The sequence below is a fragment of the Cetorhinus maximus genome, chromosome 14 (assembly GCF_964194155.1).
Source record: "Cetorhinus maximus chromosome 14, sCetMax3.hap1.1, whole genome shotgun sequence".
Taxonomy (NCBI): Eukaryota; Metazoa; Chordata; class Chondrichthyes; order Lamniformes; family Cetorhinidae; genus Cetorhinus; species Cetorhinus maximus.
In genome coordinates this window covers 24,746,654-24,760,007 of record NC_135892.1, presented here as the reverse complement: position 1 = coordinate 24,760,007, position 13,354 = coordinate 24,746,654, and the positions used below count along the sequence as shown (strand labels likewise).

Genomic DNA, 13,354 nt, shown 5'->3' with positions numbered 1-13,354 from the left:
GCGACCAGTTCGAACTGGCCTCGGGAGCCAAGGTAAATCGTGGGAAGAGCGAGGCCATGTTCTTTGGGAACTGGGCTGACCGATCCTTTGTCCCCTTCACTGTCAGGGCTGACGGCCTGAAGGTGCTGGGGTTATGGTTCGGAGGGACCAGGGCATGCGTTAGAAACTGGAAGGAGCGAGTGTCTATGGTGAAAAGGAAACTGGGCATGTGGGAGCGACGCTCCTTCTCCATTGCGGGTAAGAACCTGGTCATCAGGAGTGGGGCACTCTCGCTGTTGCTGTACGTGGCGCAGGTCTGGCCCATTCCACACTCCTGCATGGTGGCGATCACTCGAGCCATCTTCCGCTTTATCTGGAGGTCAAAAATGGATCGTGTCTGCAGGGACGCGATGTACAAGCCTCTAGATAAAGGGGGAAAAAACGTGCCCAACATCGCCCTCATGCTGATGGCCACCTTTGTGTGTGGCTGCATCAAGCGGTGCGTAGACCCTCAGTACGCAAGCACCAAGTGTCACTACATGCTGAGGTTCTACCTGTCCCCGGTGTTGCGAAGGATGGGTCTGGCCACGCTGCCGCGGAATGCTCCAAGTAGTTGGACCGTGCCGTACCACCTGTCCCTCGTTGAAAAATTTATGCAGAAAAACACCTTTGACCACAAGTCCATCAGGCAGTGGTCAGCACGTAACGTCTTAGAGGCCCTGAGGGAAAAGGAGAGGGTGGATCCTGTGGGATGGTTACCCGAGCAGACTGTCAAAGTCATTTGGCAGAATGCCTCATCGCCAGAACTTTCCAACAAGCACCAAGACGTGGCTTGGCTGGTGGTGAGAAAGGCCCTCCCCGTCAGATCCTTCCTACACGCCAGGAGTCTCACCCCCTCTGCACGTTACCCTCGAGGTGGCTGTGGTGGGGAAGAGACCGTTGTTCACCTCCTTGTGGATTGTGCCTTTGCAAAGAAGGTCTGGAGAGAGATGCAGTGGTTGCTGTCGAGGTTCATCCCGAGCAGTTCTGTGACACAGGACTCTGTGCTCTACGGGCTGTTCCCAGGGACACACACCGAGACAAAAATCAACTGCAGCTGGAGGATCATCAACTCGGTGAAAGACGCGCTTTGGTCTGCCAGAAACTTGCTGGTCTTCCAGCGCAAAGAGTTGTCCCCGACCGACTGTTGCGGACTGGCACAATCCAAAGTCCAGGACTACGTGCTGAGGGATGCACTAAAGCTTGGGGCAGCTGCCGCAAAGGCACAATGGGGAAGGGTCGCTGTCTAAGACCTTTCTGCCACAGTGCACCGAGGGACTGGGAACTGTTTAAACCCCCTCGGGCAGTACAGCTCAAAATGAAAGGCTGTAAACGATTGTAATATTGTTTGTACTGATGCACCTGGTGATACATTTTGTAAAAGTTGAACCGGATTGTACCCTTGTAATGGTGTTTTTGAAATGGTTTGGAATGTGATTGAAGATATTTTATGAATAAAGTATATTTTTGAAAAAAAAAAGCCTTTTACTTCAATAGTCCTTGCATCTCAGATTGTGCTAAATCTGTTCAGAAAATGGCCAGGCCTGGCAGGGGAGAGACCATGAACATGGTTCTGCCAAGGCAAGGTCTTGAAGCAAATGCTATAACCAATCGAAACCCATACCATGGGTTATCTAACACCGTCCGAGTCACGGTGAAGGACAGCGAAGGAGGATCACCTATGGATCGGGCCTTCTTCGCCAGGAGGATCCTGTTGAAGGCGTGCGGGTTTGAAGCTCTGGAGATCTTCACCCAGCAGGATTTCCCCAGCGCTGGATTTTTTGACGTGACGTTCAAGCGGGTGGCAGACTCTGTCCAGCTCCTGAGGGTGTTCGTGGAGAAGAGAGACCTGCCTGAGATGAAGATCCGGACGGCGGTGCCGCTCTTTGCTCTGCCGTTGCAACGGGACCATGTGGTGATGGTGCATCTGTACAACCCCTTCGTCCCTGTCGCCGACGTGGTCACCTTCCTCAACAGGTACTTCGATAAGGTGGGGAGCGGCACCGAGATTCGAGACGACTTGTGGATCTGGACAGGCAAACGCCAGTTTAAGGTCACGCTAAAGACCGATGGTAAGGGAGCCATTTTCCACCCTCCTTCCAGATTCACTATCGGGGGAAACCGTGGCTACCTGGTCTACGCTGGGCAACCCAAGCATTGTCGCTCATGCGGCAAGGCTGGTCATGTGGCGGCCAACTGCAGCGCCTCCCTCTGCAAGATCTGCAAACAGGAAGGGCACCAGACAAAAGACTGCAAACAGGCTAAGTGCTGCAACCTGTGTGGCGAGGCAGGTCACCTCTACAGGACCTGCCCCAAACGCTGCCGTACTTATGCAGAGGCAGCCAAAGCCAACGAGGGGGAAGCAGAAGACATGCTTCGTGTCACACCAACCACCAGGGTCCCCAGGGAGCTCAACGGGACAAAGGAGGACACAGAGAGAGACAAGGTGGAGGAAAAGATTGAGGCAACAGATAGCCAATCATCAGCACTACCCCCTGAACCTCCCAGTCCTCTGGACAGCGAATCAATGGAGGAGGAGGCAGCAGTGGAAAAGCAGCAGGGGGATTGGCAGACGGTGAAGAGAGCCAAAAGGAAGAAGGAGCGAAGAAGAAGCAAAGCCACTTCCCAGACAAGTGGCAAGAGGCATCTCCCATCCGACATGGATGACAAAGGCAGCAGCTCGTTGGATGAAGAAGTGCCAGGGCGGCACCGACAGAAGAGGCGGCAAAGCTCCAGGGCGTTGGAGGACGAGACACCCGAGCTCCAGAACATTGGAGACAACAAGGAGACCAGCGCACCCCAACTTTGCCTGCAACCTGAGGATGCCAGTGCACCACAGCCCCAGGAATCTGGGATCAGTGAGGCAATCATCGCACCCCAGCTCCAGGAAGCCGGGAACAGCAACGCCCCAGAGGGGGTGAGTTTTGGAGAAGCTTCTCCAGCAAAGGTCATCTCAAAACCCGCTCTCTACGCGAGCACCCAGATGCCACCTGAGCAGAACACTGCCAAGGAGAACTACCTCAGCCCATCCAAAGTGAAGCAATTTGTGCTCACTACGGGTATGAAGGAGCAGACTAAAGGTCTGGGACTGTCAGAGACAACGGGTTTGGTAGGAGAATAAATGCTTTAAAATGGGTTTAAAGATTGTATCCGTAAATGTGGGTAGCATTAAATCTACTAAGCGATGTGTTGCGACCTTGGACTACCTTGCCAAGCTCAAACTGACCTGTTGTTTCTGCAGGAGTGTGCGATACCGCGCCTCAGCACCTACAGGCAATGGTCACGATGGTGGTCCCATGGGCCATCGATCTGGTTGGGCGGAATCGACTCTCGTTCCTCCGGCCTGGGTATTCTGCTGCGGGGAGGCAACTTCACCGTCTCCGAGGTTAAGGAGGTGGTGGGCGGGCGCCTTCTCGTAGCAGACATAATGTACAAGAATGCTCCACTCCGGTTAATTAACGTGTACGGACCGTCACAAGGGGCCGAGCGGCTGGAGGTTTTTCAGCAGCTCCCACTGCTGCTGGCAACCTCCAGGCCAGTCATTCTGGGCAGTGACTTCAACTGCATCATCGATGCGGCTGGACGATCCAGCAGGGCCGACAGCAGATTGGACGCTACGTCCAGATCCCTGATGGAAACAGTTAAGGATGCCAAGCTGCACGACGTCTTCAGCAACCCTGCACACGGATTGCAGCGTAGATACACCTGGTCGCGGCCAGACGGGTCCCTCCATTCCAGGATAGACTTCCTGTTTGTGTCCCGTGCATTCACAGTCAGATCCACCGACGTCAAGCCGGTATTTTTCTCTGACCACTGCCTCCAACTGGCGGACTGCCACTTAGAGAAGGACCTGAGGGTGGGCAGGGGGGCATGGAAGCTAAATGTGCAACTGATGACCCCAGAGAACATTGAGGAGCTCAAGAGGGATTACAAAGGTTGGAGAACCGTGAAACCCCTCTTTGAGTCCCTGACACACTGGTGGGAAGCGATCAAGGGAAACATCAAGAGGTTTTTCATTCTCAAAGGCACCCAGAAAGCTAGAAAGGAACAGAGGGAAATGTCTCGACTCCAGAAAAACATGCAGAATCTGCTCCGGCTGCGGTCGATGAGGGTCGATGTCAAGGAGGAACTCCAAGAGCCAGCAAGCCTCGCACTTTGCGTCGGAGGCCTCCAAGTTCATCTTCCGTTCCAGAGTCCGCTCCGTGGAGCAGGATGAGACGTGCTCACGTTTCTTCTTCCAAAGGTGCACAGAGAGAGCTCTGTGATCAGCAGCCTGAAGGAAGAAGACGGCTCAATAAAGTCATCACAGTCCGACATTTTGAGGATCAGCAAATCCTTTTATGCCGGATTGTATGACGTGAAGCCCACGGACAACACAGCCTCCCAGTCCTTCCTGTCCTCTATCACGGAGGTCTTAGACGACAGTACGTGGGAGAGCCTGGACAAACCGCTAACTCCTGATGAACTGACTAAGGCCCTGGAGTCCATCGAGAAGAGTAAAACTCCCGGAAGCGACGTCTTGACGGCAGAGTTGTATTCGGCTCTGTGGGACTTGGTCGGCCCAGACCTGCTAGAAGTGTACGAGAGTATGCTCCTGGCCGGCAGCATGTCAGAATCCATGAGGAAAGGCATTATCACCCTCATCTACAAGCACAAGGAGGGAAGGGAGGAAATTAGAAATTGGCGACCCATTTCACTGTTGAATGTGGACTATAAGATTCTGTCCAAGGTCATCGTCAATCGGGTCAAATCTGTTCTGGAATTGGTGATTCACCCTGAACAGATCTGCACTGTGCCAGGCAGGAAGATCTCTGACAGCCTCGCGCTGCTCAGGGATACGATTGCCTATGTACAGGACAGGGGTGTGGATACCTGCCTCATCAGCTTAGATCAGGAGTAAACCATTGACAGAATACCGCACACCTACATGGTGGATGTGCTCTCCAAAATGGGGTTTGGGGAGGGAATTCGAAATTGGATCCAACTGCTCTACACTAATATCAGTAGCGCAGTCTCAATCAATGGGTGGGAAACAGATAGCTTTCCGATTAAATCTGGAGTCAGGCAGGGCTGTCCTCTCTCGCCTCTTCTTTTCGTGCGTTGCATAGAACCCTTTGCCGAGTCCATCAGGAAGGATCCGGGCATAAGAGGAGTGACGATCCCAGGCAGTGGAGGCACTCAGGTAAAAGCCTCCCTGTACATGGATGATGTCGCCGTCTTCTGCTTGGATCCGCTGTCGGTGCGCAGACTGATCCACATCTGCGACCAGTTCGAACTGGCCTCGGGAGGCAAGGTAAATCGTGGGAAGAGCGAGGCCATGTGCTTTGGGAACTGGGCTGACCGATCCTTTGTCCCCTTCACTGTCAGGGCTGACGGCCTGAAGGTGCTGGGGATATGGTTCGGAGGGACCAGGGCATGCGTTAGAAACTGGAAGGAGCGAGTGTCTATGTTGAAAATGAAACTGGGCATGTGGGAGCGACGCTCCCTCTCCATTGCGGGTAAGAACCTGGTCATCAGGTGTGAGGCACTCTTGCTGTTGCTGCACGTGGCGCAGGTCTGGCCCATTCCACACTCCTGCGTGGTGGCGATCACTCGAACCATCTTCCGCTTTATCTGGAGGTGAAAAATGGATCGTGTCTGCAGGGACGCGATGTACAAGCCTCTAGATAAAGGGGGGAACAACGTGCCCAACATCGCCCTCATACTGATGGCCACCTTTGTGTGTGACTGCATCAAGCGGTGAGTAGACCCTCAGTACACAAACACCAAGTGTCACTATGTGCTGAGTTTCTACTTGTCCCCGGTGTTGCGAAGGATGGGTCTCGCCATGCTGCCGCGGAACGCTCCAAGTAGTTGGACCGTGCCGTACCACCTGTCCCTCGTGGAAAAATTTATGCAGAAAAGCACCTTTGACCACAAGTCCATCAGGCAGTGGTCAGCACGTAACGTCTTAGAGGACCTGAGGGAAAAGGAGAGGGTGGATCCTGTGGGATGGTTCCCCGAGCAGACTGTCAAAGTCATTTGGCAGAATGCCTCATCGTCAGAACTGTCCAACAATCACCAAGACGTGGCTTGGCTGGTGGTGAGAAAGGCCCTCCCCGTCAGATCCTTCCTACACGCCAGGAGTCTCACCCCCTCTGCACGTTGCCCTCGAGGTGGCTGTGGTGGGGAAGAGTCCATTGTCCACCTCCTTGTGGATTGTGCCTTTGCAAAGAAGTTCTGGAGAGAGATGCAGTGGTTGCTGTCGAGGTTCATCCCGAGCAGTTCTGTGACACAGGACTCTGTGCTCTACGGGCTGTTCCCAGGGGGACACACCGAGACAAAAATCAACTGCAGCTGGAGGATCATCAACTCGGTGAAAGACGCGCTTTGGTCTGCCAGAAACTTGTTGGTCTTCCAGCACAAACAGTTGTCCCCGACCGAGTGTTGCGGACTGGCACAATCCAAACTCCAGGACTACGTGCTGAGGGATGCACTAAACCTTGGGGCAGCTGCCACAAAGGCGCAATGGGGAAGGGCCGCTGTCTAAGACCTTTCTGCCACAGCGCACCGAGGGGCTGGGAACTGTTTAAACCCCCTCGGGCTGTACAGCTCAAAATGAAAGGCTGTAAATGATTGTAATATTGTTTGTATAAATGCACCTGGTGATACATTTTGTAAAAGTTGAACCGGATTGTACCCTTGCAATGGTGTTTTTGGAATGGTATGGAATGTGATTGAAGATATTTTATGATTAAAGTATATTTTTGCAAAAAAAAAACCTTTTACTAAAGATTTCCGTGGAGAGAATGGATTTAGACTTTTTACGCAATTTTTTAATGCATGACCTCAGTCAGGTTTTCTTGTCCAATGTGAAAAAACAGATGCCATTCAAGCTTTTTTTTCTGTCTGAGTACTTTTTCTGCTTACCAGCAGTGCTCCAGCGTATTACAATGCACAGCATTATTTCAGCAGCCTTTCCAAAAAAGACAGCACCAATCTATGCACTTCCCCAATGCAGATGCTGTCACGACACTAGGTCATTTCACTCTTGATGCTTTCTTCCTTCTGTGTTTCGCATTGCCCTGATAGCTGAGCCCTCGCTGCATCTTCTCAAGTCTGTCTCCGCGTGCCATGATAGTTCTGCAAGCAACCTACTCATATTGAAAACAATACCCATAGATTGCGTCAGCTACCGGATTCATCAATTGCCTCCACAGGCCCCTTCTCCTCTTCAAAGCACCAGTGTAGTTCGACTCCTTGCTTTAGTTTGTAACAACAAACAAATGTATTGCAAACTACTGAACAAGCAAGGAAATAATAGAAGTTTAAGACGTACCTTTTCAACGTTCATGCAAAACTTTCCTAACTCTGTGTTTAAGGGTAACCAGTAAATGGTCTGCAAAGATAAAAGCAAAATACTACGGATGCTGGAAACCTGAAACAAAAACAAAAATAGCTGGAAAAACTCAGCAGGTCTGACAGCATCTGTAGAGAGGAAGACAGAGTTCACGTTTCGAGTCCGTATGACTCTTCTCCAGAACTCCATCAGAAGTGCTCTGCGAAGCTGCGGTAAACTGAGCGTAATCTACCGCCAGATTTTACCGATCTGTCTGGCTTTTCTTCAACAGCTATGGGTTCTCTCTTCTTGAATGTCACGCTCCGTGGCACCCAGTCGCATTATTTTTGAAGGCTCCCAAGCGAAAGTCATTGATTGAAAGGCTTTTGTTTGCAATGTACAAATTGTCCAATCAATTCATAGTTAGCTTCTGATCAGACACATCAAGATAAAGAGAGACTTGCGTTTATTTATCACTTCTCATGGCCTCAGGACGTCCCAAATGTCGTCACAGCTAATCAAGTATTTGTGACGTCTAGTCACTGTTGTGATGTAGGAAATGCGGCAAATAATGTGCGCACAACAAACAGCAATGTGATAATCACCAGGTAAAATCTTGTCATGACGTGGATTCAAGACAAAATATTGCTCAGGCTGCTGGGGAAGAACATGCTGCTCATATCTGAACAAAATAACCAGCGCGGTTTCTTTTCAACTGTATAGCTTCGGTCCACTCTACAAAAAGCAGCCTCGGGACAAGCAACGTGGAAGTTGAAACTTTGGTCGAGCTAAGCGAGGGTGTTATATCTGTCAGTGAAGCTGCTCCTTGAGAACCTTATCATTATGACTGAATAAATCGGACCAATGCCAAGAATGACTCAAAGATCCATGTCACGTTTTCCCCCAAATGTTTCGGAGTTCCACATGTGACAAGACATGCCTGCGTTTTAGCTTTTAAATGCAGCTTTTGTGCAAAAGTACAAGCATGTACTGTAGCACTCATGCCTCTCAGTTGCAGTATTGTAGTTTCAAGACAAATTGCAAGGTTGCAGTGGAAAAATGCAGTTGACGCACAAGTGATTTACTGAGGGTGCGCTGCGCTGTCAGAAGTGTTATGATGTGCATTCTACGTGAATCCGAGACCACATCTCCCTCCTCTTGGGACGTTAGTAGATCCCATGGCGCTATTCCAATGAATAGCAGGGGGCTCCTCCCTGGTGTCGTGGACAATATTTAGCTGTCGGTCAGCATCAAAAAAGACACACACTATCTCCTCATTACCGCATTGCTCTCTGGCGTTCCCAAGTTACCTGCGCGCTGTCGACATTAAAGCAGTGAACACATTTCAAACCTACTTCTTTGGCTGAAAAGCGTTATCAGATGCTTGGCAATGATCAAAAGCGCTCTATAAATGTGTCGCTGTTTATGCATATTGAGCCTTGACGAGAGTGCACAAAAAAAAAAATTCCCCAAAGTGCAATGTTGAAAATGAATTTGCATATCGTGCAAGATTTGCAGCTGGCATGAGCGATGCTTGTTGCAGTCAATATTCTGACATTGTAAAGAAAGATTTCCATGATTTTAGTCCCTTGAAATTGGTGTCTTTTCATATTCTCAGTCTTTAGGAGTACTGTTGGTTTGTCAACATGGCTTCAGGACAGGGCTCTCGCTTCTCACCAAGGATACTGTACCTGCTGCGTCATAAGCTCCAAATTCTCTTCAATTTCCGTGGAGAGAATGGATTTAGAGTTTTGAAGCAATTTTTGAATGCCTGACCTCAGTCAGGTTTTCTTGTCCAATGTGAATAAACAGATGCCATCCAAGCATTTTTTTCTGCCTGAGTACTTTTTCTGCTTAGCCGCAGTGCTCCAGCGTATTACAATGCACAGCATTATTTCAGCAGCCTTTCCAAAAAAGACAGCACCAAATTATGCACTTTCCCAATGCAGATGCTGTCACGACACTAGGTCTTTTAACACTTGATGCTTTCTTCCTTCTGTGTTTCGCATTACCCTGATAGCTGAGCCCTCGCTACCTCTTCTCAAGTCTGTCTCCGCGTGCCATGATAGTCCTGCAAGCAACTACTCATATTGAAACAATACCCATAGATTGCGTCAGCTACCGGATTCATCAATTGCCTCCACAGGCCCCTTCTCCTCTTCAAAGCACCAGTATAGTTCGACTCCTTGCTTTAGTTCGTAACAACAAACAAATGTATTGCACACTACTGAACAAGCAAGGAATTAGCAGAAGTTTAAGACGTACCTTTTCAACGTTCATGCATAACTTTCCTAACTCCGTGTTTACGGGAAACCAGTAAATGGCCTGCAAAGATAAAAGCAAAATACTGCGGATGCTGGAAATATGAAACAAAAACAAAAATTGCTGGAAAAACTCAGCCGGTCAGACAGCATGTGTGGAGAGGAAGACAGAGTTCACGTTTCGGGTCCGTATGACTCTTCATCAGAACTCCATCAGAAGTGCTCTGCAAAGCTGCGCTAAACTGAGCGTAATCCACCGCCAGATTTTACCGATCTGTCTGGCTTTTCTTCAACAGCTATGGCTGCTCTCTTCTTGAATGTCACGCTTCGTGGCACCCAGTCGCATTATTTTTGAAGGCTCCCAAGCGAAAGTCATTGATTGAAAGGCTTTTGTTTGCAATGTACAAATTGTCCAATCAATTCATAGTTAGCTTCTGATCAGACACATCAAGATAAAGAGAGACTTGCGTTTATTTATCACTTCTCATGGCCTCAGGACGTCCCAAATGTCGTCACAGCTAATCAAGTATTTGTGACGTCTAGTCACTGTTGTGATGTAGGAAATGCGGCAAATAATGTGCGCACAACAAACAGCAATGTGATAATCACCAGGTAAAATCTTGTCATGAAGTGGATTCAAGACAAAACATTGCTCAGGCTACTGGGGAAGAACATGCTGCTCATATCTGAACAAAATAACCAGCGCAGTTTCTTTTCAACTGTATAGCTTCAGTCCACTCTACAAAAAGCAGCCTCGGGACAAGCAACGTGGAAGTTGAAACTTTGGTCGAGCTAAGTGAGGGTGTTATATCTGTCAGTGAAGCTGCTCCTTGAGAACCTTATCATTATGACTGAATAAATCGGACCAATGCCAAGCCTCTCTCAGAGATCCATGTCACATTTTGCCCCAAGTGTTTCGGAGTTCCACATGTGACAAGACATGCCTGCGTTTTAGCTTTTAAATGCAGCTTTTGTGCAAAAGTACAAGCATGTACTGTAGCACTCATGCCTCTCAGTTGCAGTATTGTAGTTTCAAGACAAGTTTCAAGGTTGCAGTGGAAAAATGCAGTTGACGCACAAGTGATTTACTGAGAGTGCGCTGCGCTGTCAGAAGTGTTATGATGTGCATTCTACGTGAATCCGAGGCCACATCTCCCTCCTCTTGGGACGGTAATAGACCCCATGGCGCTATTCCAATGAATAGCAGGGGGCTCCTCCCTGCTCTCGTGGATAATATTTAGCTCTCGGTCAGCATCAAAAAACACACACACTATCTCCTTATTACCGCATTGCTGTCTGGCGTTTGCAAGTTACCTGCTCGTTGTCGACATTAGAGCAGTGAACACATTTCAAACCTACTTCATTGGCTGAAAAGTGTTATCAGATGCGTGGCAATGATCAAAAGCGCTTTCTAAATGTGTCGTTGTTTATACATATTGAGCCTTGACGACAGTGCACAAAAAATCAATTTCCCCAAAGTGCAATGTTGAAAATGAATTTGCATATTGTGCAAGATTTGCAGCTGGCATGAGCGATGCTTGTTGCAGTCAATATTCTGACATTGTAAAGAAAGATTTCCATGATTTTAGTCCCTTGAAATTGGTGTCTTTTCATATTCTCAGTCTTTAGGAGAACTGTTGGTTTGTCACCATGGCTTCAGGACAGGGCTCTCGCTTCTCACCAAGGATACTGTATCTGCTGCGTCATAAGCTCCAAATTCTCTTCAATTCATATAAATCGTTCGCCTTTTACTAAAGATTTACTTGGAGAGAATGGATTGAGAGTTCTGAAGCAATTTTTGAATACCTGACCTCAGTCAGGTTTTCTTGTCCAATGTGAAAAAACAGATGCCATTCAAGCTTATTTTTCTGCCTGAGTACTTTTTCTGCTTACCAGCAGTGCTCCAGCGTATTACAATGCACAGCATTATTTCAGCAGCCTTTCCAAAAAAGACAGCACCAATCTCTGCACTTTCCCAATGCAGATGCTGTCACGACACTAGGTCTTTTCACTCCTGATGCTTTCTTCCTTCTGTGTTTCGCATTACCCTGATAGCTGAGCCCTCGCTGACTCTTCTCAAGTGTGTCTCCGCGTGCCTTGATAGTCCTGCAAGCAAGCTACTCATATTGAAAACAATACCCATAGATTGCGTCAGCTGCCGGGTTCATCAATTGCCTCCACAGGCCCCTTCTCCTCTTCAAAGCACCAGTATAGTTCGACTCCTTGCTTAAGTTTGTAACAACAAACAAATGTATTGCACACTACTGAACAAGCAACGAAATAACAGAAGTTAAAGACGTACCTGTTCAACTTTCATGCATAACTTTCTTAAATCCGTGTTTAAGGGAAACCAGTAAATGGTCTGCAAAGATAAAAGCAAAATACTGCGGATGCTGGAAATATGAAACAAAAACAAAAATTGCTGGAAAAACTCAGCCGGTCTGACAGCATCTGTGGAGAGGAAGACAGAGTTCACGTTTCGAGTCCGTATGACTCTTCATCAGAACTCCATCAGAAGTGCTCTGCAAAGCTGCGCTAAACTGAGTGTAATCCACCGCCAGATTTTACCGATCTGTCTGGCTTTTCTTCAACAGCTATGGCTGCTCTCTTCTTGACTGTCACGCTTCGTGGCACCCAGTCGCATTATTTTTGAAGGCTCCCAAGCGACAGTCATTGATTGAAAGACTTTTGTTTGCAATGTACGAATTGTCCAACCAATTCATAGTTAGCTTCTGATCAGACACATCAAGATAAAGAGAGACTTGCGTTTATTTATCACTTCTTATGGCCACAGGACGTCCCAAATGTCGTCACAGCTAATCAAGTATTTGTGACGTCTAGTCACTGTTGTGATGTAGGAAATGCGGCAAATAATGTGCGCACAACAAACAGCAATGTGATAATCACCAGGTAAAATCTTGTCATGAAGTGGATTCAAGACAAAATATTGCTTAGGCTACTGGGGAAGAACATGCTGCTCATATCTGAACAAAATAACCAGCGCGGTTTCTTTTCAACTGTATAGCTTCAGTCCACTCTACAAAAAGCAGCCTCGGGACAAGCAACGTGGAAGTTGAAACTTTGGTCGAGCTAAGTGAGGGTGTTATATCTGTCAGTGAAGCTGCTCCTTGAGAACCTTATCATTATGACTGAATAAATCGGACCAACGCCAAGCCTCACTCAGAGATCCATGTCACATTTGCCCCAAATGTTTCGCAGTTCCACATGTGACAAGACATGCCTGCGTTTTAGCTTTTAAATGCAGCTTTTGTGCAAAAGTACAAGCATGTACTGTAGCACTCATGCCTCTCAGTTGCAGTATTGTAGTTTCAAGACAAATTGCAAGAAAAATGCAGTTGACGCACAAGTGATTTACTGAGGGTGCGCTGCGCTGTCAGAAGTGTTATGATGTGCATTCTACGTGAATCCGAGACCACATCTCCCTCCTCTTGGGACGGTAATAGATCCCATGGCGCTATTCCAATGAATAGCAGGGGGCTCCTCCCTGGTGTCGTGGATAATATTTAGCTGTCGGTCAGCATCAAAAAAGACACACACTATCTCCTCATTACCGCATTGCTGTCTGGCGTTTCCAAGTTACCTGCGCGTTGTCGACATGAGAGCAGTGAACACATTTCAAACCTACTTCATTGGCTGAAAAGTGTTATCAGATGCGTGGCAATGATCAAAAGCGCTCTATAAATGTGTCGCTGTTTATACATATTGAGCCTTGACGACAGTGCACAATAATCAATTT

The 13,354-nt window shown here is 48.3% G+C and overlaps 1 non-coding gene across 1 annotated transcript; it reads left to right on the top strand.

Annotated features, from left to right (window-relative positions):
• Window positions 1–11,304: 11,304 nt before the first annotated feature.
• LOC144690208 (U5 spliceosomal RNA) lies at window positions 11,305–11,420 on the top strand. Its single transcript, XR_013578809.1, has one exon. It is a non-coding gene; the product is annotated as a U5 spliceosomal RNA (small nuclear RNA).
• The last annotated feature ends 1,934 nt before the right edge of the window (window positions 11,421–13,354 follow it).